The following is a 24,003-nucleotide window of genomic DNA, read 5'->3' on the forward strand; positions in this document are numbered from 1 at the left end:
GACTGGCTCTCCCAAGGCCATCAGTAGTTCTAATGGAATGTTGTCTACTCACGGGGCCTTGTTTCGACTCAGGTCTTTCAGTGCTCTGTCAAACTCTTCGCGCAGTATCGTATCTCCCATTTCATCTTTATCTACATCCTGTTTCATTTCCATAATATTGTCCTCAAGTACATCGCCCTTGTATAGACCCTCTATATACTCCTTCCACCTTTCTGCTTTCCCCTCTTTGCTTAGAACTGGGTTTCCATCTGAGCTCTTGATATTCATACAAGTGGCTCTCTTTTCTCCATAGGTCTCTTTAATTTCCCTGTATGCTGTATCTATCTTACTCCTAGTGAGATAAACCTCCACATCCTTACATTTGTCCTCTAGCCATGCCTGCTTAGCCATTTTGCACTTCCTGTCGATCTCATTTTTGAGACGTTTGTATTCCTTTTCGCCTGTTTCATTTACTGCATTTTTTTATTTTCTCCTTTCATCAATTAAATTCAATATTTCTTCTGTTACCCAAGGATTTCTACTAGCCCTCATCTTTTTACCTACTTGATCCTCTGCTGCCTTCACTACTTCATCCCTCAGAGCTACCCATTCGTCTTCTACTGTATTTCTTTCCCCCATTCCTGTCAATTGTTCCCTTATGCGTGGTATTAGCACAGCTTTATTTGAGTCAATGACTTTGGCAGTGATGGTGTACTTGTCTAAGTAACAGTTTCTTCGTTAACAATTTCTTTGTTAATCCCTGATGTGCTTTAATATTTATAATCGACATAATAATAACATTTTCAAAGCAACTGATGAGTTGATAAACCAGAAGGATTTAAAGCGGCCAGGAATTCTGTAGGGTACAACTGAAACATGTTTATTTCTTGAAGTTGGACAAAATCAGAACTGAGGTAAACCTTTGCCTCACTAGATAACAAACTGGAAATGACAGATTGATTAATTGTTGTGTAATCATATTTTTTTAAATATAAAATCGTCGTTGATTAGAATTCCGAAACATTTTGTTCATTGATTTCTGTGACACTGAATATGGTCTGCATGTTGTTCCCTAGGTATCGTGGAAATATGGAATAGAGGAGAAAAAGTTAGGAGACAGTTGACAGTTTCTCTTTTCTCTTGTGATTATTCGTTTATTACAAAAATTAGTAAGCAATAAATATTCCCGGTGTTTAAACGCTGTGAAGTAATGACGAATTAAAAGTCGAATAAATCGTTATAAAAGTAACCGGTACTTACCTGTGATGATGAACGTTACTGTAATTTACTTCATTCGCCCATAACACAACGCTTCTATAAAGAAACCGAACAAGACCAGCTGCTGTCGAGCGTACTAGTAAAATTAGATTGTCAATGGAAGGTGCAGCCTAAAGTCTTTTCATCGAATTGTATGATCGAACTCGCGTGATAGACTACGCTTGCGTAAAGAATCTAAAGAATTGCAATAGCTGTCGTGCATGCTAGTTAAACAGATTTTCAACTTCCACAACGTTTTTATAAACATCTTTTCAAAATAAAATTTTAACGATAATAATAGCTTCACACTATTTGCATATTTTCCGTCATTAGTGGTGAAATAAACGATGTCTCAATCAACAATTTTCATTAAGTAATGCGGGAGACATTGCGTACAGAAAAAAACAAAAAAAAACCACAACATTGAAAAATAATACTTGTGATGTGGTAATAGTATGAAGGAACTAACTATGGTGGTAGAGTTTGATAATGATCAAAGAAAAATGTGCAGCAGTTGTTCTTAAGGGGGGGGGGGGGGGTAGGACGTCAAATGGGCCGATTTGGAGCAGAAGAGGCAACACAGGACATTTTAATTTCCACTGTCTATACTTTTACAAATAAATTCATAAAACTTTGTCAGAATGACCAGGAAAAATTCAGGATACACACTCATAAGAGTGGAAGTTCAAAAACTTAACAAAATAAATTTTTTATACACATGAAATTTCATCATTTTTCCACTTACGCCGGCCGGTGTGACAGTGCGGTTGTAGGCGCTTCAGTCTGGTACCGCGTGACAGCTACGGTCGCAGGTTCGAATCCTGCCTCGGGTATGGATGTGTGTGATGTCCTTAGGTTAGTTAGGTTTAAGTAGTTCTAAGTTCTAGGCGACTGATGACCACAGATGTTAAGTCCCATAGTGCCCAGAGCCATTTGAACCATTTTTTTTCACTTACAATTGACTGCTTTCGTTACTATAGGCACACTTTTCTTCATCATAAGTAAGAGAGATTCTTCGATAAATTTTGCACAGCATACAAAGCATACTTACAGGTGTACGAAACTCTGGAATTTTCCAAATCTATTAAAAACTGTGGTAAAAACGAGATAATTTGTTATAAAATTTAAGTTTTCTTTAAACATGAAGTTTAAAATGTAACAGCTCATTCATTTTTTCATAAATTAAATAAATTATAGAGTTTCATACTCCTCTAAGTATAGTTTGTATGCTGTTCAAAATTCACTGAGGAAACTCTCTTACTTATGAAAAAAAGTGTACCTATAGCAACAAATGCAGCCAATAGTAAGTGAAAAAATGAGAGTTCACATTTCAAAAAAAATTATTTTGTCATGTTTTTGAACTTCCACTGCTATGAGTGTGAACCCTGAATCCTTTCTGATTATGCTGACAAAGTTTTATGAATTTATGTGTAAAAGTATAGACAGTGGAAATTAGAATGTCCTGTGGTGCCTCTCCTGATCCAAGTCGGCCCGTTTGACATCATACCTCCCTTAAGAAACAGAGCCTACGTGTAAACGCAGACGACCTCTCGTGACAAGCAAGTCTTAGGACACGAATAAAACGCCCTCGGCGCTGCACGAGGCTCACTTACAAGGAGTAGTCGATTGACATAAGAATGTCGCTCACGCAAAAGGTGTTTTGGAATGTGAAGGGCGAGGTGTTTCCATTTAACCTGCGTCGGTTGTTGCCACGGGGGCTAAGCAGTAGCCGGTGCGACAGGAGGGGAGGGGCGCGGATAAGTCTGTCGCGATTAGCAGAACCGATACGCCGTGCGACGCGGCTCCGCGGTCTTAAGGCAATTAGCGAGCAGACCGCAGGCCAGGGCTTAGGTGGGCCGCGCCTTAATGAGACAGCCGGGCAAGGGCGCTAACGAGCGCCAAGCGCCAGGTAGGCCCACACGCAGGCTGCCGCCTGGGATGGAGGGGGGCGGGGGGGGGGGGGGGGGGGGGAGGGGCACAGTCTCCAGCATACAACTCAAAAACCCCTGTACACGGAGGCCGATTATTTTACAGGACGCATCTGTTTGTTCTACGTCAACATTCTACATCCACGCTCTGCAGACCACTGCGAAGTACATCTATGAGGATTGCATTGAAGACGATACCTCCTATTGTATCACGCAAGGTTTCATCTAGGGACGCGCAAAACTAAACGCATTGCACAAAAAAATTATGCTCAGGAGACATCTCGCTAACACCGGGATACGCAGGCAAAGAAGCGAAGACGCGACTCAACGGCGCACACTACACACCTCCTGTCAGTTACAGTTGAGTTCACAATGTTCACTCGGACATCCGTGGAGATGGACAGGACTGAGAAACCAGCTTCAGTGTTAAATGACGTTTCATTGCCGCAACTAGTTTCGGAAACGATATCGCATCCGATGGTTTTCCAAGTTAAGGCCGTGGGTCAGGGAGGGCCAGTTAATCGCTGTTACATTGTTCTCAAGCATATGTGGCATTACGATGCGCCGGAGTTTCCAGAGAAGCGCCTATTTCACTAGCAGGTTATCAGGGCGATACTGTGGGACCTTATTAGTAATTAGGGGCGCCCTCAGTATCTAACAAAGCCGCGTTTCTGTTGGTGAATGAATCAATTATTAGGTTGTGGGGTAAGTTCGTAGCGGTTTTATTTTGTATGTTGGTCTTCCAGTTGCTATGGGTTTTATTTATCGGTTGTCATTTTTTGGCTGGTTCAAATGGCTCTGAGCACTATGGGACTTAACATCAGTGGTCATCGGTCCCCCAGAACTTAGAACTACTTAAACCTAACTAACCTAAGGACATCACACACATCCATGCCCGAGGCAGGATTCGAACCTGCGACCATAGCAGTCGCGCGGTTCCGGACTGAGCGCCTGCCATTTTTTGTTTTTAGTTTACTGTTGATATTTGAGATTATGTACGTTCGTTTTGTCGTTTGAAGGTATTGAATGGAGCTGCGTACGTTAGAAAATGGAGAGCCAAGAGAAGTTGGAACATTTCCGACATATTCTTCTGTTCTAGTTGAGTAGAGGGATGATATCAGTGGATCTTCGTACATCCATGGTTGAAATGGAGGACAGTGGGACGTCAGCTGGTATAAATTTATATTAAAAATGAAGAATTTCCTCTAGCTGTATTTGTGGTGTCGATTTTAATTTGGCAACTAGTTTCAACGTTGTAACAACGTCATCTTCAGGCCCATACACTTGTTGACGTCAACTGCGTGCGGCTGATACTAGACGTCAGTGGTGGGATATGGATGTGCTCCGTGTGGAGGGAGGCAGAAACATTTGCGCCGCGTATGCGGATAGTGACACTGAACAGAGCACGTCAAGAAAATTGTCTTCTCGTTTTTGGAGGATCGTTTTGACATTAGTAACTCATCACGTTCAGAAAGGCGTTCGGGTGTTAATGAAGATCGTTTAAACGTATTGATGCACAATGATCCACGTGGGTGCACACTGGAACTGGCAACTGTGATGAAATGTCATCAAAATGGTTCAAATGGCTTTCAGCACTATGGGACTTAACTCCTAAGGTCATCAGTCCCGTAGAACTTAGAACTACTTCAACCTAACTAACCAAAGGACCTCATACACATCCGTGCCCGAGGCAGGATTCGAACCTGCGACCGTAGCGGTCGCGCAGTTCCAGACTGTAGCGCCTAGGACCACTCGGCCACCCCGGCCGGTGAAATGTCATCATTCCACCACCGTGCGACATTTGCATGCAATGAGGAAGGTTCAAAAATCGGGTGTATGGATACCACGTGCTCTAAGCCAAAAACACAAAAATTTAGTGGGTATGCATCTCTGCTTGGTCGCCGTCAATTGGCTCGTGAACAACACCGAGCATTCCTTTCTTGTAACGTAAATGGTGACGAGAAATTGTGTCTTTATGTTAACATAAGGAAAAGAAAGGAATCATTAAGCTCAAATAAAGCAGCAACTCCCCATACAAAGAACCCTGCACCCATCCACAAAAGATAATGTTATGCATCTGGGGGAACTGTGAATTGCTTTCCCGAGGTCTAACCATCACTGCTGACATGTGTTGTCAACAACTGAGACGTATTGCAAGCGCAATTCAAGGACAACGACTAGGAAGACTACATGAATTGATGATATTCCACGATAACTCCCGCCCGCATTCTGCTACACTGACAAAAAACACCAAACAGGAGTTGGATTGGGAAGTTATTCTGCACGTACCTTATTCACCTGACCTTCTACCCTCAGATTTTCACCATTCCCGATCTCAATCGAACAGTCTGCAAGTAACTTCCTTTCGGGGTGTAAATGCGCTTGCAACAATTCTCGGCGTGTCCTTTGCCATAAAACAGCGTGATTTCTACAGTCGCGGATTCCAAAAGTTACCCGAGATTTGGCAGATTGTTGTAAATAGTGAAGGAGAATATATTATTGCTGACTAAGGTCTCTGTTATGTGTATCTGTTGTTTTTGTTAAACTTATGGAGAACAGCTACGAACTTATGCACCAGCCCAATACAAGTACTAGTCCATGGAGCGCCCTGGCAGAACAACTGGTTTTACCAGTGAGCAGTGACATTATCTGATTTTCACCGCCGACAAAAACTTTTACGGGTAGCGGTTTGTGCCAAGATTACTACGCCTACGCCTATATAAACACTCATTACGGTATTTTCCATGTGTGAGGCATGTCTGTTCCAGTATTAATATTGTACTTTATACTTATGGTTAGAGGGTGATAAATTTTTGTTTATAAAGTAGGAGGTGTTGATATGATGAGCGCCTTTGGTGCCGGAAACATGAGCCGTCAATATAAAAGGACACAAATCATAATCACTACAGAACTTTTGTTCAATTTTGTGTTGCAGGAGTCTCGTAAAGAGTTAACGCCTAGGAGAAGAGAGAAAAGAAAGGCTTGGGATAAACAAAACAAGATGAAAGCTTTAAAGGTACTTCAGACCAATGGCCATAAAAAGGGCAGAAAAATATGGGGACGGTCATCAAGAAGATTTCTATATTGTAAAATCTTACAACAATATTTGATTTTAGAAAGTGGAATTTTTTGTTTAATTTTTTGAGTTTATTTCATTGGGCTCATGTTACAAGCACGTTTTCGCCTACAATGTGTAAGGTTCCATAAAACAAATTGCTTTTTTGTGCAATGCTTAGTATCTAAAAAGCTATGAAAACAAGTGAAGTACGTCATAGTATGTACTCAGCAAGTTTGAAGTCGATAGAAAATAAATTGTGGCAGTAAGGACAAAACAACAAAGTGGCGGTCATTCTACAACCTCTTCCTGCAATTTCTCATAATTACCGTCTCACTCTTGTACGGGTGAGACAGGCACTTCTCTGGCAATTTCGGCACATACTAACGTCGCATATACGTGAGTTCTACGTGTTGCATTAACTGGCCATCCCACCCATTACCCCCCTGAAAAACAGTGTAATGTGTAGCACCTGATGATGGAGAAATAGTCTCCGAAACTAGTGCTAATAAAACATCATTTACAACTGAAGCAGAGTTCTCAGTCTTAGCAACACGATCCTGAGTTGCCGTTGTTCACCAAATCAGAATTTATGCGATTTGAGACGGACCTGCATTCACTGACAGGAGCAATTCCTTCTGGGTATGAAACTGATTGTGACTGACAAGGCGCAACACTCGCCTCTAATTCCCGTTCTTACGCCGTGTTACATGGATGCGAGAGGTACGCCATTCCTTGTGTACTAGTTGGGCCGTCTACATTGATGGGCACACCCTATCACGATAGTTGCTTCCCGGTAATCTGTCACGTCGGTTCATCTTCCTGCTCTGCACTGAAACCATATAAACGACTTTCACGTGCACACCACTGCCTTGACCTCCACCAGCGGAGAAGGTTCTTGTGACTGCCTCGTTACATCTACAGCGCACCAAAGTAATCAGCATGCTCTGTGAAGGGGCGGATAATACTTTATGGATTCCGAGTAACACATTACAACGTTCCAGGTCTGGAAGTCTATTAATTACACATTTTTTCAATATGTAAGGTTGCAGCCAACCGGCTGCATAACGTTACTGTAAAAACCTTGAGGAGGTTTCAGTAACACTAAGGGTATCTTCTTCAGAATGAGAGTCACGTAAATTATATGACTTTCCTTCTGAAAAAGATGCTTTGATGGTAATGAAACCAGGTCAAGGTGTTTATAGTAAACTTATGCAAGCGGTTGGCCGTCTAGTTTATATATTGAAAATATATTTACGGTTGCTACTGTCAGCCACGTTTAAAATTGTATTAATTATACATTAGCTTCCATGTGGGAAGCACTATCAAACCAGTGAAATAGTTTGCGTTATTGTAGTACTGTTTTCGAAGTGTTTTATAGGCTTAATTAATTCATTTTGATTTACTGAAGATTCTAAATAAAATTATCATGCTTCCTCCAACGAATACGAGTTGAAATTTAAAAGTAGAATCACTTCTACATCCAAAATCCAATGTAAAACTACTGTACTTCACTTTGCTATATAATGTATCGGTTTTGAATGATACGGAAATTTAGGATCCCTGAAGAGACAGCTGCAAAGACGATCGAAACGTCGGTGGTCATTATTTTGTAATGACGTGGCCAAACAGGAATAATTATTTTATTCGAATACCACAAGAAGTTTCTTCATATAGACCGAATGATAGACATCGGGAGATGAAGAAAACATTGACAGCAGGTTCCCCTGTGATTAGACCAGGAGAATCGCATACTCCTTGAAAGAGGAATAAGAAGAAGAATATTGTACTATGCATTTCTTTTATCACTGAATACTTAAGTTTTCAGTTCATCTGCATAGGCTATTTCAAATAATGATCAATAAGAAAAGAAATCTCATGTAAGGTGAAGAACTAATGGCGAAGATTAACGCCTATAAGGTTACTGCAGTGTGCGTGGCGTTTCAGTTTGCAGGCCAGAGGTGCCTGGTGAAACACTGGTGGTATGGCCCGCTGCCAGATGCACAGACCGCTGTCCACAGCAGCCAGCAGGTAGGAGGCAATTTGTTACGAGCATGTTGCTGCATGATAAGTGCTATGTGTGTGTCCCGTTGTTTTAAGCGCTTAGTATTCCCGTTCGACACTTAAGGTCAAAGGTTGGTTTGAAGGCTGTGTCTCTGCATATGTAGTGAAGATATACCGGAAAATCACAAAACGACGCTTACCCAAATCCAAATCTTACAGCTGCATTCTTTTCTTCCGGGGAGCGAGCGAGAGAGAGAGAGAGAGAGAGAGAGAGAGAGAGAGAGAGAGAGGAATATTTAGTTTGTTCCCCTTTCCAGTTTCCAAACCACAAATGAATAACGACTGCACAAATGTTTATACCTAATTACTACCAGTCTACTGCACCTATTAATCGCTAACGTAGCCATCAATGATAAAATCTCAGCGAAAAATGGAGCTATTTCTGCAGATAGTGGCCGGTTACTCGAAAAAAGAGAGATCAGAATTTAACACTTCTTCCACAACGAAGTCATTATAGACGGAACCGAAATATGGAAACATGTACTGTAGTGGCAACTAGAACAGGTCTTGAGAAAACTAATAGCCTTTCCAAACGAGACCATTTGTTTCATTAGGGACCCACTAACCTGAGCAAGCCTCTTCACTGCAACATACATCCTTCTGAATCTGCTTTCTACATTCATCTCTTAGTTTCTCTCTACGATTTCTGCCGCTCACGCTTACCTCCAGTACTAAATTGTTGTCCCCTTGACGTCTCAGATTGTGCCTTATCGACAGGTCCCTGCTTTTGGTTAGTTCCAGTCATATGCGAAAGGAATTGCAAAATACCTGTGCGGTCCGCCGTCAATCTCTCCTTGAATGTTAAGGGATCAGTATCGTTTGTTTTATTTACTAGTTATAGAAATTATACAGCCTACTGTCCGCAGAGATGAATCTAATATGTAAAAATCAGTCAAATATGTAAAAATATACCTGGATGAACATGTCATTATCTACGAATGTTAAGCCCGTGTAGTCATTGTACAGACAGCTTTTAGTCCTGCTATTGCGGTTTTTCTTTGCATTATTCTAAAAGAGTAAGTATTAAGTATAAGGAAAGTTACACTAGGCTGTTCTCCATACAGAAAAACATAAATCTAAACATACATTTCCCTGTTTAAAGGCCTATTGCTAGCGCTCTCAACCATATGGGTGGACAGTAAATTCGCGAGACTAAAAGACAGAGGTATTTTAACATGACTGATCAAAAAATTATGACAAAAGACTGTATCTACGTACTCATTGCGCACAGATATTATGCAGTGTGTTTGATAATGACCATCTTCGGTAAATGGAAACTCATTTGAAGAGGCTCAAGAACTGGAGGTCGTGCTACAAGAAATCGTGGAATGTTGTCAGGGAGCTCGAGAAAGCAAGAACTCTAACGTTATTCACTTTGCAGGTACACAGCATTACCAGTCCGGTTCAAGGACGCCAGGTTGTGAGACCAGAACTGTGAGTCGACGGACTATGGATCTCGTAATCGATTACAAGTAGACAATTATCAGCGAACATGGAGCAGTTGCACACGAGGTAACCCAGAAGACGTGGTCGACACCAGTGGCAGCCACATGGAAACATTTGGCATCTCGTCCGTTCTTCCAAGGTTTCCGGCCTCGATATGAAGTCTGTCGACATAAGGAAATGTTTGTTCCTCGCGGTTTTGTGTTTTACGTACACAGTATTTCATAATATCTGCCTCGAGATAAAGTAAATGAGATACCGGGTTCCTGTTTCCGAAGAGAGATTAAATGCATCCGGGCATTAAAAATAAAAGGTATCGTTGCCATGTAGAATGATGGCTATCAGGGGATATATTTGATGAAGAAAAGTGATGATTTTTCTATTGAATTCCACGAACTGCGGAAAATATTAATAAACAGAAAAATAAATATTGTTTTTAGAGTTTTAGTCAGTACCTTATTTTTGTGAGTAATCTTCATTGTCATTGCCTTGCTATGGTATGTCTGGTTCTAAGATTGCAGACATTAGAGAATTCATGGTCTATTATATACAGTTAGTGCAAAATTGATAATGATATTCCTTAACGAAATTTATTCAGGTAATTTAGTGATAAAATGAGGCAGCATTTCAAAGAAAAAAAAATTGTTAAAAAAAAGGTCTTTTCGGATCGACGTGGTGATAATTTGTTGTACTGCAGAGATTACATTGCTAAAGATAAAGCTGTTTCCAACCTGAAGGTTGAGTACGATAGGGCTTTACTATGAATGGTACTATTGGAGATGCCATGTGTCATTTTCATCAATACCTTCGGAAAAAAACTTAAGTTATGTTTGAACACAATCTGCAAACCGTACCTCTCTAACTATCCCCTCATCTGAAATATACGTGATTAAAGTTGTAAAGATTATTTTGGAACACGCTGTGTAGTGGGCTGGATCTGAAACAGTCCGTAGTCCTCCTTGGAGAACTGCCGCTGTACATGTAAGAAAGGGTCGGTGAGAATTTGGCAATGTACATACTTCTCGACCTGCATAATTCACATTCAAGCTCGAGGTGACACTGTTTTAAGTTTCTGCCATGTATCACCGTCGCAGTTTAATATTGCTGCTATCCTCGTGCACTGATCTGGTGCATTTGCAACCGCAGACTAAATGGAAAACGTGATAAAACACAGCAGATTCGCCGGTGAGGGCAATAAATAACCAGAAGCGTCACGGAGCGGAGCAAGGCGCAGCTGCTGTCGACAGAGCCTCTAATTAAGTCGCCTTCTGCAAGAGCAAGTCTTTCTCGCGGTGTCGCCACTTGAGCGGGCGACCGCAGGCGGTAAATCCGTTAACACTTTGGCATCCAGGCGAGGAGCTACCAGCTTTACAGCGTGCTCTCATTAATTACGCGAGGGCAGCCCATATACGTGTCGGATGCATACCGTCATAAATTTGCAAACTGTCTTTTAGGTTGATAGGCGAAAAGAATTTTTTGCTTGGGAACATTTCTCTTTTTAGTCCACGTTTTATTTATATGCAATCACTGTAACTCTTGACCAGCTTCGATAGCTCAAAACTAAACTAAACTCCGCGATCAGGCCCTGAAGATCACGTGGTTGTCGAACGGCTGCCGTGTCATCCTCTGCCAAGTGGCGTCATATGGATGCGCTATAGAGAGGGGTAGGATTAGCTCACCGTTCTCAGTTTCGATCCCTTGATGCATAAATCAATTACAAACAAGTATCAAACATGAAGGAAATAAATACTTTTGAATTGTGTTAGCCGGCCGGGGTGGCCGAGCGGTTCTAGGCGCTACAGTCTGGACCCGCGCGATCGCTACGGTCGCAGGTTCGAATCCTGCCTCGGGTACGGATGTGTGTGATGTCCTTATGTTAGTTAGGTTAGTTAAGTCCCATAGTGTTCAGAGCCATTAGAACCATTTTTTGAATTGTGTTGCTACAGAAGAACGCTGAAGGTTAGCTGGGTAGATCAGATAAATAATGAAGAGATACTGACTCGAATTGGAGAGAAAATGAATTTATGGCTCAACTTGACTACAAGAAGATTTCACTTTATGTGTGTGTTTGTGTGTACGTGTGTGTGTGTGTACGTGAGGGGGAGGGGCAGAGGGGGTAAAATTGTAGAGGGAGACCAAGTCTTCACTACAGTAAGTAGACTCAAGTGGATGTGAGTCGCAGTTGTTATATACGAGATGTCTAGATTTCCACAGGACAGAGTAGCATGGAAAGCTACATCAAACCAGTCTTCAGACTGAAGACCACAACAAAGACATTGCGTATCATTATATCATGTGTAGCAGTCGCATTGCCTGCAACCTTCATCGGCTTCAGAAGACTGTACATGTTGAGACAACATGGAATTTACTGTACATAGAAATTAAAAAATACAATCGATCATTCATTGCGCTTACAAATTTTTGGTTGGGTCATACTGTTGCAGAAATAAATTAAAAATAGCTCCGAATTTTCTGGTTCTGAACAAGGCTTTCATGAGGTTTCCCTTGACTGCTGTGACATTACTACCAAACGACATTGTGTAATGTTCTGCCACTATTTCATAGTTATTTTATTGTGAGTACTGGACATGTGGACTTGGGAGGAAAGCTTTGAATTTTTCGTGCTAGGAAGGTACACTCCCAGTGAGGTCTCAGGGTCCTGTTGTTGGCAGCAGTAGTCAGTGAATATCCCGAGCGAGACGAGCAGTTTTAGCGGAAGTAAGGCTGCAGCCTGCTTTGTGCTTTTGTTGGCAGAGTCGGCGCCTAGCCTAGCTGAAGGCAGGGGACGTCGTGCCGGCACTGCCATCACTAGAAAAAATTAAGTATGACATTTTTGCCTTAGTTTCATGAACATTAAAGGTCGAGATTCCTTGGCGCCGCCTGGCCGGCATGAGAAAGGCGCCTGCTTTCAGTTTCGACTCGCCGCGCCACCGTGCTTGGCACAAAGAAGGCGCTTGTACTTGGCCAGTATCAACCTCATGTTTGGTAATGCGCGTTTTTTATGCCAAGAGTGAGAAGTTTGTGCTACATTCCCCTGATCTTTTTTTCTTCATGAAATAAACAATATTCTTGTCCATCTCGTTGGTAACAGCGTTAAGTCATCCCCTCCATGCTTTCTCAAAGTAGGTTTCGTGGCGTTCATCTCTTAGCTGCTGTGTGATTGGTCTCTCAGCCGCTGTCTCTTGCTAGTGCGTACATGCTTTGCTGATTTTGGAGAAATGTAAGTGTTGCAATCTGTGGTAGTGTTATCTTACCGTGAGAAGCTCGCTACTTATTCTGGCATGCAACTTGAGTTGCCCAATTGATTACAGTTTGTGATTTTGTATCGTTAGCTTTCTTTGAAGTCGCGAGCTGCACAGCTAAGGACAGTTTGTCATTTCTCCAGGAGTCTTTCATATAACCCGCCCACAGTGTTAGTGGCATTTTCCTCTGAATTTTAGTCTAGATTTTTAGAAATTTTTTTTCTGTCTGAATTGTGTCCAATAGCTAGAGCAAATAAATATCTGTTACATTCAGGCCTGATTTAAAATACATGATCTATGACATTGTCCTTTAACTTTTCCATGATTAGGTGACCCACTAAAAATAAATATAACCTGGTGCGCATCTGATAAGCTTGTTGTTTTCTCTGTTTCGATGTTATCGTTGTACACACTGGCTAAACTCAACGATAATCCTCTTACTATTTAGTGAACGTATCGCGCATTACACTCTCTCTTCTTTTTTGATTATAACTCTGTTTAATGACTAGGGACGGCTGTGTCGATTTCCCCTAAAGTTGTAAGTTTTCTGTGTGGTTTTTACGAGTATTTGGTTAAAAAGCTTACAGTATTCAGACGTAATAAACGACAACGTTTTATAGCAACATAATGCCATAACGCAGGTCGAGGGTAACTGCCCGCGCAAACAGAATATCCTTTGTTTGCAAAACAGATGCTAAAACTGGAAATCTCCTGCCAATTATAATCCTATGCCACACTATCACCTCGTCTGGTATTTGATTGGAAAGATTGTGACTCTGCAGTGGGTCATTACTCGGACGGTCGGTTGGAGACTGTAAGTAGGCTGTTTAGGTTTTTATGTTGGTAAAGTCACGTAGCGCTCTGTATGAAAATCACAGACTGTGCTGTGTGCAGTCTGTGGCTGGTTTGCATTGTTGGAATTTTTGCTATTGTAGTGTTGGGCAGTTGGATGTGAACATTTGGAGGTGAGCCGCCAGCAGCGGTGGATGTGGGGAGTGAGATGGCGGAGTTTTGAGAGCGGGTGATCTGGACGTGTGTCCATCAGAGTTAGTAAATTTGTAAGACTGGATGAACTATATACAATGATTTTTGAACACTATTAAGGTAAATACATTGTTTGTTGTCTATCAAAATCTTTCATTAGCTAACTATGCCTATCAGTAGTTAGTGCCTTCAGTAGTTAGAATCTTCTATTTAGCTGGCAGTAGTGGCGCTCGCTGTATTGCAGTAGTTCGAGTAATGAAGATTTTTGTGAGGCAAGTGATTTGTGAAAGGTCTAGGTTAATGTTAGTCAGGGCCATTCTTTTGTAGGGATTATTGAAAATCAGATTGCGTTGCGCTAAAAATATTGTGTGTCAGTTTAGTGTTGAACAGAATAGGTAAAGAGCGAAATGTCTGAGTACGTTCAGTTCTGCTCAGCTGTTTGAAAATCAAATAACGTAAGGGGTTAACCAGTACAGTAGTTGATAAATTTTTCTAAGGGGAGGCTTGAAGACTTACGAGACTTAAAAGCAATAAAAGTGTAGCAGTGAAAGGAATTAATCCAGGTTTGCCAATAAAAGTTTCCGAGTTAATTAACGGAGGAGTACGTGGTATGTTTCGTCTCATAGATCCTGGCCGCGGCCGGGAGTGTGATTTCGCGCGGCGCCACGTAAGCTTTGAGAAGCGGTCATCTTATCGCCGATTTACAACCGTGACAGTATGAAATGTTATTAAACACTAAAGGCTGCAGAGTTCTCTGAACCATATACGGGCCACAGTTACAACTAGAGTAACGTGTGCCGGTTGGCCGCTGCCGCGCAACGCGCAGCTCCGCGACGCCGCGCGTCTTGAAACGCGACCCGGCGAGGCAGCGAGCGCGCCGGTGTGCTGAAACATTTGTTTTGTGAACGTATTCGTAGGCGAGATCGATTTCAAAAAATCGATAGTGTTACAGGCCAGCGATCGCGGCGCGCGGCCCCGTTTCGTTTTTTTGGCTTCGGCGTATCGTTTTGCAGATGCCCGACTTGTCGTCTCGGAGCCAATTTCATATCGGAGTGGACGGAGTGTGTCGCCTTTTTTTGTGAGCGGCCCGGGAGCGAAATGTATCCGCCGTCCGGCCGTATCCATTGCAGCGGCCGGCAGGGGCGTTCGTTGCACAGTACCGAGCGGAACGGCACACCGCGCCACTCCGGCTGCCTTGACTGACGGCTCGCCGCCCCAGCCGGCAACTGCCCCTGCTGCCGTTGCTGCTCCTGCTGCTGGTGCTGTGGTTTGCAGCCGAGCACCCTACAGGCCTCCGGGTCTTGTACGCGCCTCTGCAGCGCGGCAGCACCGAGACAGACCACTGGGTAGCACGGCCAGTCCCCAACGAGGGACATCAGTTCCTTAGAGGGTTCAAAATGGTTCAAATGGCTCTGAGCACTATGGGACTTAACTTCTGAGGTCATCAGTCCCCTAGAACTTAGAACTACTTAAACCTAACTAACCTAAGGACATCACACACATCCATGCCCGAGGCAGGATTTGAACCTGCGACCGTAGTGGTCGCGCGGTTCCAGATTGTAGCGCCTAGAACCGCTCGGCCACTTTTGCCGGCCCTTAGAGGGCCTACCCGGGCTACAGTAATAGAGAAAGAGAAGAATACCCCCATGTAGGTGACATATAAACAGAGTCGAGTTTATTCTACACTACTGGCCATTAAAACTGCTACACCACGAAGATGACTTGGTACAGACGCGAAATTTAACCGACAGAACGAAGATGCTGTGATACGCAAATGATTAGCTTTTCAGAGCATTCACACAAGGTTGGCGCAGGTGGCGACACCTACAACGTGCTGACATGAGGAAAGTTTCCAACCGATTTCTCATACACAAACAGCAGTTGACCGGCGTTGCCTGGTGAAACGTTGTTGTGATGCCTCGTGTAAGGAGGAGAAATGCGTACCATCACGTTTCCGGCTTTGATAAAGGTCGGATTGTAGCCTATCGTGATTGCGGTTTATCGTATCGCGACATTGCTGCCCGCGTTGGTCGAGATCCAATGACTGTTCGCTCGCTAACACTTTCTTCATTAACAGTAGCCATATGGCGTTGTTTGTTCATCTTTGTGTCAAATCTTATACAAAAAGGGAACATTTTGAGGGCATTAATACCGGAATCATGTCATATGCACTATTAGATAGCTAAAAACCGGTCTTGACGAAGCCATCTGCGTTCTTCCCGCGCAGAATTCGCAGAAAGGGCAATAGTATCCTCCACCACACACCGTGAGCGGTTTCTAATGTTTAGACGTAGAATTCTCCAACGCGCATGTGGTGTCCTGTTCTAAGCAGCCTAGTGGTAGTCTCATTTCTCACTTTTCACGTCACCCAAGCAAATCACTGGATTCCAACGCGCTGCATCGTTTTGCGGTTTAACGGTTGCACACTCAGTTCGCAAACGAATTTTCTTTGGGGACGAACATCGTATCGGAGAAGAAATTGAAGTGCCGAGTCACGTTTACGCAATATTTTTGCCATTTCTGATAGGCGGCAAATATTTCATCACCTGCTCTCGCTACCACATTTCTTACGTGGGAAAAAGTGGCGTTCCGGTCATCCGTTCAGAGAGATCGATTGCAGTCGACTTCTCTGAAGCCGTGTGTATCGATGATGCTGAAGTAGTAGGCCAACGCTGCCAGCCAAGCTGCTAACCCTCAAAGGAAGAAAATGTAAAGGCGAACTGCTGCATGTAACAGGATAACCAAAGCATACTAAATAAAAAGGATAGAGAATTAATTGAGTATTTAGTTCATCGTACGAATGACAATCATAAACTTTTAAATAGTACACCGAAAAAGTAATTAACCTAATTTTTTGTTAATTTGTAAGTACATTTCTACAGTCACACTACACATTAAAATCCTCACTCCACTTTACCATAGCATACCTATAGAACAGCTAAAACGAAATGGTGAAACCCTTTCATAATGTGGAGAATCGTCCAGCAGTTCGTTTTCCGCTTTAGTGGAAATGTTCCAGCTTGTTTAGCCAATCCCGGTGGCTATGGAAGTCATTTTCGTAATAGTCAAAGCTTTTTGTTAGAATTTCATAGCTATTCGGCAGTAGCTGCCGCAGTAGCTAGGGAAAGGTAACTGACAGAAAATTCACAGTGGATGTTTGAGCCAGGATTAGACCTAAAGCCTTTCTGATTTCAAATCCAATATATCTCTGCTCGTCCTTAATCGATATTTCCGTAATCCATAAAATTTACAATACACTCGAGTCGGGATTAGGAATAAATTTGCCTGTAACTGCAAAAAAGATCTTAAATTTCTTTTTGTTGCCATAATGTCAACAATCTACTTCGACCTCCCGAGTGGTGCTGTGGACACAGGTTTTACAGTGCATGCTACTGTTGGACTGTGATAATATAAAGCTGATTCGAGGAAAACATACCTCATATCTGTTAGACACCAGTTGCATCTGAGAATAGGGCTGGTAGCTCCGAAAACGATCATGACAAAAGAAAAAAAAATGAAGGGCAATGGAAAATTTATCAAATTATCGTATGAGCGAGTTTCCGCATTCGATCACGATGGGAAATTCGAATACACTGAAGCTTTTGTGATCGATTTGACAACTGTTTTGACTCTCGAAGAAATTTGTAGCACGGCAGTATTTTTCGGTGGTCACCTTCTTTTTACGTAGCTTGCATGTGGTTGTGAACAGGGCCATAGATATGTCGTCGATGCTCTGAATCTTTCTGTTCTCAGCCAGTTACCTTTTTCCTTCAAGTGTTATCTACCAAACTTTCAAGTCTTCTCCAGTCGTTAGATCAAGGTTTTCTTTGGTGCTATCTTCTGAATCTTTCAAACTAAGGACACTGTTTCTTAAGGGCAGCCTACTATGTTCAAGCATCCCACATCCATGCTATCACCTCTACAGCTGCACTCCGAACACTTTGTCTTGACGCGATCGCGCAAAGATTTAACCAATATCTGTCACACACAGTCCGGCCGGTGTGGCCGAGCGGTTCTAGGCGCTTCAGTCCGGAACCGTGCGACCGCTACGGTAGCAGGTTCGAATCCTGCCTCGGGCATAGACGTGTGTGATGTCCTTAGGTTAGTTAGGTTTAAGTAGTTCTAAGTTCTAGGGGACTGATGACCTCAGATATTAAGTCCCATAGTGCTCAGAGCCATTTGAACCAAGCTAATTTTCCTGCACAGGCACAAATATAAGGAAGCTAAAGCGGCCATCACTTGATCAATTTCATAACGTGTATTCCGTATTTGTGCAGCTACCGTGTGTTGCACAAGCGAGAATGAGAGCATGATGTCGGTAACCTGTTTGATTTGAAATCCGCAATAATTCGCAGTCTAATTATTTTATAATATGTAGAGCTCTCTAACTTTCTAGTACGTGTAGTAACGACACCAACAAGGTACTAATTATCGATGATTTTACATCGCCACTTTATACTGTGTCTGTATATATTTCAGAAAGCTGTCATGACCGGGCCGTTTCGGCGAAATGAAACCATCATCAGTGACTGGTTGCTTCCTACGGGGCATCACCTAAGAAACCTACTTAAGCAAAATTGGGTCGAACGACAACATTTGATACTTGATAGCCCTCCGGCAGGAATAGTGGCTAGTGGCGCCTTTCTGCAGTTGCCTAAGAATCTAGCCACTTCCCGGAGGCGGCATATCCTCCCAGACGTGCGAGATGTGCCGCAGCAACACGAGGGGCCCCTAACCAAAATTAACTCCTATTCTCTCAGCCTCACGCTGGCAGAAAAGGCAACCATGGACATTGGGCCACTATAAGTGTGTCCCGGAAAGAAAGGTCAGTATTCTGAAAAAAAAAAAAAAAAAACAGAAATCATCATCATCCTCTAACAGCTGCGCATTCCTCTTCCATATCTTCCTATTGAGTTAAGCGTTATTGTTTATGACATCGTTTTGCGTTCCTCCTCTTCTTGCAGTGTCCATCTTTATAACGTCCGTCCAGCGTTTTGTTAGATTTCCTACTCGCCGCGTCCTTCCCCCTTGATTCTCTAGATTTACCCGGTCGCCGTTGGTTTCATCCTCAACGTGCTCTATTCACTCGTGTCCAGAAGTGTTGACTGGCTCCATTAGTTCTGTAGCTCCGACCATTTTTGTCACTTCTTGTTTTCTTATATATCCAGTTTTGTTTTCTTTATAGTGGGCATCAACTACTACATCTATGAAGCCTGTAGTCACGATAAGTCACTCGCTGTGAGGGTGCATGTTTCTATGCCATACGCTGTCTGACGTGAAAAGTGAAGCACCCAGAATTGGAGGAGGAAATGAAACTTCACTGTTTGAGAGGATATGTGGTGTATTTTCAATGATTACAAAATAGAGTGGAATTTACAAAGAACTTGGAAGAACAGGCCCACTTATCACTAGGACGTAGCACCCCCTCTGGCCAAGATGCATGCACTGTTTCGGTTGGGAAGGGTTTCATAAAGCTGTTCCATCCTCTCCTGGGATAAGGTGGGCCACAACTATTTCATTCACCCTTGTTATCCCGGATACTGGCGAAGGAATGGAGTAGTGCTACGAGCTCATCTGACACATATTCTACCGGGGACAAATCGTGGGATCTCGCTGACCACGAGAGTACCTCAACATCGCGTAGACAGTACATAGAAACACTTGATAATTGTGGACGAGCGTTGGCCTGCTGAAAAATGACATCACGAGACTGTTGATGATGACGTTTGGTCTGTGAGTGCTCAACTGGGCGGTCATCAGTGCCCGCTCGGAAGTCCCAATTTTTCCACAGCCCAATTGAACCACTGTCACGAATGATGAAATGATGAGGACAACACAAACACCCAGTCTCTGGGCAGAGAAAATCCCCAACCCGATCGGGAATCGAACCCGGGACCCCGTGGTCCCGACGCAGCTAGGGTAGCCACTAGACCGCGACCTGAGGACACGATGCTGTTGAATGGCAGGTAACATATGGGTGTGCAGGATGTTCGTGACGTACTGTTGTGGCGTCAGAATTTTCTGTCACTACCAATCGTGACCTGAAGTCATATCAATGGTTCCCCATACTAAGACACCACGAGGAGCACTGCTGTGCCTCTCCAAAACAATGATAGAATGGAATCTCTCACTAGATCGCCGCCACCCTCGCCGCTGATGGTTACCACAGAGCAGATTGCTGCGTGATTTATGAGCTGTCCATGCTTCCCGGTCACGTCAACACGCCAAACGCAGCCTAGTTGTTGTGTTAACGGCGGTCTGCGCGTGAGACGGTAATTACTTAGCCGGACAGCAGCTAGTTTCGGACTAGTGGTGCGGGACACCCAGAATGTTGCAGGGAATCAATTAATTGCGCTCGGATGCAGCCGCAGATGTGGAGGAGTTACTATGCACTTGGTGCACAATACAGCGATCCTCTCTTGTAGTGATCAGACGTGATCGATCGGTAACTAGACGACGAGTATGCTTGCCATCAGGTTATCGTACTGCCCAACATCAGAGTCTCAACTGAATGCCCCATAACAATGGATATTGCAGGACTCGACCAGCCTCCCAAATGAATACTCGGAATGGAGGCCCTTTCAAACTCTGTCAGCGCTGACAACGCTGTCTCACACGAGGACGCGGCATCTCCGTGTCCTTCAGAGATCATTCGACATATAGCGCTGTTCATGCCATTTGCATACACTACCAGACATATAAATAACACTAAACGGGAACAGCACAAATTTGGCTCTTGTGGCCGTTCTTTCACAGAGAACTGCAACTCCAATCATTTACAAATACACCAACAGTGTTACATTGACGTCCGACCCAGTCTACAGTGTGCTTCAGTTCTTTTTTCAGTACAACGAAAAACCAGTCCAAAGTTGCGTACTTTAACTTCCTTATTCACTCGACAACTAGTTTCGCGCTTAGACCCATTTACATATCATTGCAACATAGTCAAAAATCAAATGCCTCTAAGCACTATGGAACTTAACGTCTGAGGTCATCAGTCCCCTAACCTTTGAACTACTTAAACCTACCTAACCTAAGGACATCACACATAGCCATGCCCGAGGCAAGTTTCGAACCTGCGACCGTAGCAGCAGCGCGGTTCCGGACTGAAGTCAGCGTGTTCGTCGCCACAAAAATGATAGCGAGCTTCTCCTTCTCTACGACAATGAAAGACCTCACGCAAATCTGGGCACTCGAGTGGAGCTCACAAAACTTCTTTGGACTGTTCTTCATCATCCACCCAACAGTCTGGACCTCGCACCTTCCGACTTCCATCTGATTGGCCCAATGAACGACGCACTCGGCGGGAAGCAGTACGTGGATGATGGGGACGTTATCAGTGCAGCAAGACGTCCGTTCCGATGTCGACCAGTAGAGCAGTACCAGGCAGGCATAAGGCCTTCCCGGCAAGTTAGCGTAAGCGCGTCGTCTTGAAAGGAGATAATGTTAAAAAAAGACAGGGTTTTGTAATTAAAAGAATGGGAAGAAAGACAAAAAGTGGGGAGTAATATAGTGTATTGGGATCCCGAACAGAATCAACCTGATTTCAGAAATAAATGTGTTGCCCCTCGTATAAGAAAGAATTTTATGTCTTTTTTTACAACCGAGTGTCTATTGTTGTTTTCTGTTGATCATATTTCACCTTATATTGTTTGGGATCCACAGTCAAAATGAAATTTTGAGGTCCTTCATCTCGCCGTAGTTGTGGCTCTGAGCACTATGGGACTTAACTACTGAGGTCATCAGTCCCCTAGAACTTAGAACTACTAAAACCTAACTAACCTAAGGACATTACACACATCCATGCCCGAGGGAGGATTCGAACCTGCGACCGTAGTTGTCGCGCGGGGCGCCTAGAACCGCTCGGCCACTCCGGCCGGCTCGCCGTAGTTGAATGCGTTTATTTATTTTTTCAGTAGACGATTGTTACGTCAGCGCACAGTCCATTGCCAAATGCGTAAAACAGTAGCGTACCATAATTCAAAAATATCCGTCCATTGAACATCATGTCAAATTTTATCTAATTTTGTACAGACCCTTGATCATGCCGAATACAAATTAGTGCAATGTGTTTGGCTGAAAACAGTGATAACAATTCAGTTGCAAAAGACTGTTAGTATTTATTATTATCTACGTGGCAAAAAAGTACGTCCGTAGAAATGGAATTAAATAAAAGAAGCCGGATAATATGGACGATTGTGTTCCCCGCAACTGCAAACAGCGTCTCAAGGAAAAAAGGAAGGTAAGTGTTCTGCCAGTAGAGTTGTATTGCATTTCTTATAAAATGTTCCTACGTGATACCCAACCGTGGGACTGTATGAGATCTAGCAAATGGAACGAAATGCTATGGCTAGCTTTTTTGCCTCCGTGCTGGGAGATGCCTCGGATTCGCTGCGACGTTTCTAGTAATTTCAGCTTCCCAGACTGGTGTCCGCTGTCCTGCGGCAACAGAAGTATTGTTACGAGATTGGAATCGTGAGTGGGGCGCTAGAAGCGTGCTCACAAGACGGTGAAGACGGTGAGGGCTTTGACCAGCGGTGCAGGTTCCAGTCACGGTCAAGTCAACGCTTTCATCTCACAAGCCACGCTCAAAGTACTGTAATCTGAATGGAATACTCATCACGTAATTATCATTTTCACAATAATATTCACTACGTAACATTCGCTCTCGAAATAACCTGACACACCTACATTGGTGAGCAAAACGCAAGGAAGAAAGTAACTTTACCATGATGTGTCTCTGCCAAGTAACATATGTCGATGGAACTTCGACAACACACAGAAGGTTACTTAAAATCCGTCTTGATTGCAAATTTTTTTATTATTCATATGACCGGTTTCGGTTCATTCAGAACCATCTTCAGATCTGATATTTCAGTTACAGGAGTAACCCGTCCAAATCCAGCAACTTTCACATGCTACGTCACATGTGAAAGTTGCTGGATTTGGACGGGTTACTCCTGTAACTGAAATATCAGATCTGAAGATGGTTCTGAATGAACCGAAACCGGTCATATGAATAATAAAAAAAATTTGCAATCAAGACGGATTTTAAGTAACATTATAAAATTACTGATTGCTGTTATCCCATAAGACATTATGTCTGTTTTTGCAAACACAGAAGGTTACTGCTATAGTACTGTACTGTACAGACGGCAACTGAAAGACATATGCAATGAGGCAAACAGAAATGAGATTTTTATTCAAAGGTAATAAACACACTGATGTCACTGGGATTTATGATGGCCCTCTCGACAGTACAAAAGGCTGAACGTGGTTCTTCTTAATAGGGTGTGTGATCACCACGAACGGCAAAGAATGCTCTGCAACGTCAACCATTGGGTTGGTAAGGAGTTCTTGTGGTAGTGCGTTCCGTCCCTCCACCAGTGCGGTTGACAACTATTGGATAGTCGTTGGTTCATGTAGACGTGTGCAGTATGTTTCCCCAACGCGCCCCTCCCTCGTGCGTGATGGCCTTTAAGACAGGGGAATTGGGGGGAGGGGGGGGGGCAGTCCATTAACCGAATATGCTCTCGTTCCAAGATCTCCATTTGCGCTGTCCAACAATACGGTCGCTCATTGCCACCCACAAAAATGACGTCAGGGCAGAATGCATCCCCTGAAAAAACACTCGTGGGGAATAGCGTTGACTGACCGTGTTCAAAGATTAGGAGGTGAGTACGCCCATGCAACATTCTGTCTCCCCACATCATAACACGTGGGCCACCGAAACGCTCGTGTTCCTGAGTACATTACGTGTTCCTGCCTCTTGCCTGTGTCGTGCTCCCAGGAACACCAAATACACAGAACAACGCAGTTACGTAGCGACCGCGGTGTTGTCAGAATTTGTTTATTTGATTCACAAACAGAAGTTGCAAAGCTACAATTTGTGTCTGTTTATCGATATTTCATTTTCTCGTGACTAGTCCCGAGTTCCATCCTCAACCTCAAGCACTCGTTCTTGTGTCCAATCTGTAAGGGTGGAATCTGGCATCATTAATGGTCGCACTGAGACTAAACATTCCTATGGAACGAAGCTACGACACGGAAA

General features: G+C 43.4%; 1 protein-coding gene across 1 annotated transcript in view; it reads right to left on the reverse strand.

Annotated features, from left to right (window-relative positions):
• Positions 1 to 24,003, reverse strand: part of LOC124593836 (protein lozenge-like) — a 713,984-nt gene that overhangs the window by 118,057 nt on the left and 571,924 nt on the right. The window lies entirely within an intron of this gene.

This window comes from Schistocerca americana, chromosome 2 (assembly GCF_021461395.2).
Source record: "Schistocerca americana isolate TAMUIC-IGC-003095 chromosome 2, iqSchAmer2.1, whole genome shotgun sequence".
NCBI classification, from domain to species: domain Eukaryota; kingdom Metazoa; phylum Arthropoda; class Insecta; order Orthoptera; family Acrididae; genus Schistocerca; species Schistocerca americana.